The sequence below is a fragment of the Etheostoma spectabile genome, chromosome 1 (genome assembly GCF_008692095.1).
Source record: "Etheostoma spectabile isolate EspeVRDwgs_2016 chromosome 1, UIUC_Espe_1.0, whole genome shotgun sequence".
NCBI classification, from domain to species: Eukaryota; Metazoa; Chordata; class Actinopteri; order Perciformes; family Percidae; genus Etheostoma; species Etheostoma spectabile.
Genome location: NC_045733.1, coordinates 31,152,815 through 31,153,076, shown reverse-complemented (window position 1 = coordinate 31,153,076; position 262 = coordinate 31,152,815).

The following is a 262-nucleotide window of genomic DNA, read 5'->3' as shown; positions in this document are numbered from 1 at the left end:
AAGGAGAAGTGCTCACTAACAGATTTAGACAGATTAGTAAACAGTATTTGAGTGAAATAAGCCTTTTTTGTATGTAGAAAAAGTCTTAGAGTTCAGCTCGTGAAAAATGGGGGCAAAAACAAAAGTGTTGCGCTTGTAATTTTGTTCAGTATATATAAACCGTGCTTAAATTTATATCAACAGTGAGGAAATTGTCATGATATGAAATGCTCTAAAGCAACACAACCCCTCGTGTTTCCAACTGAATGACTTCCTGCTTTGT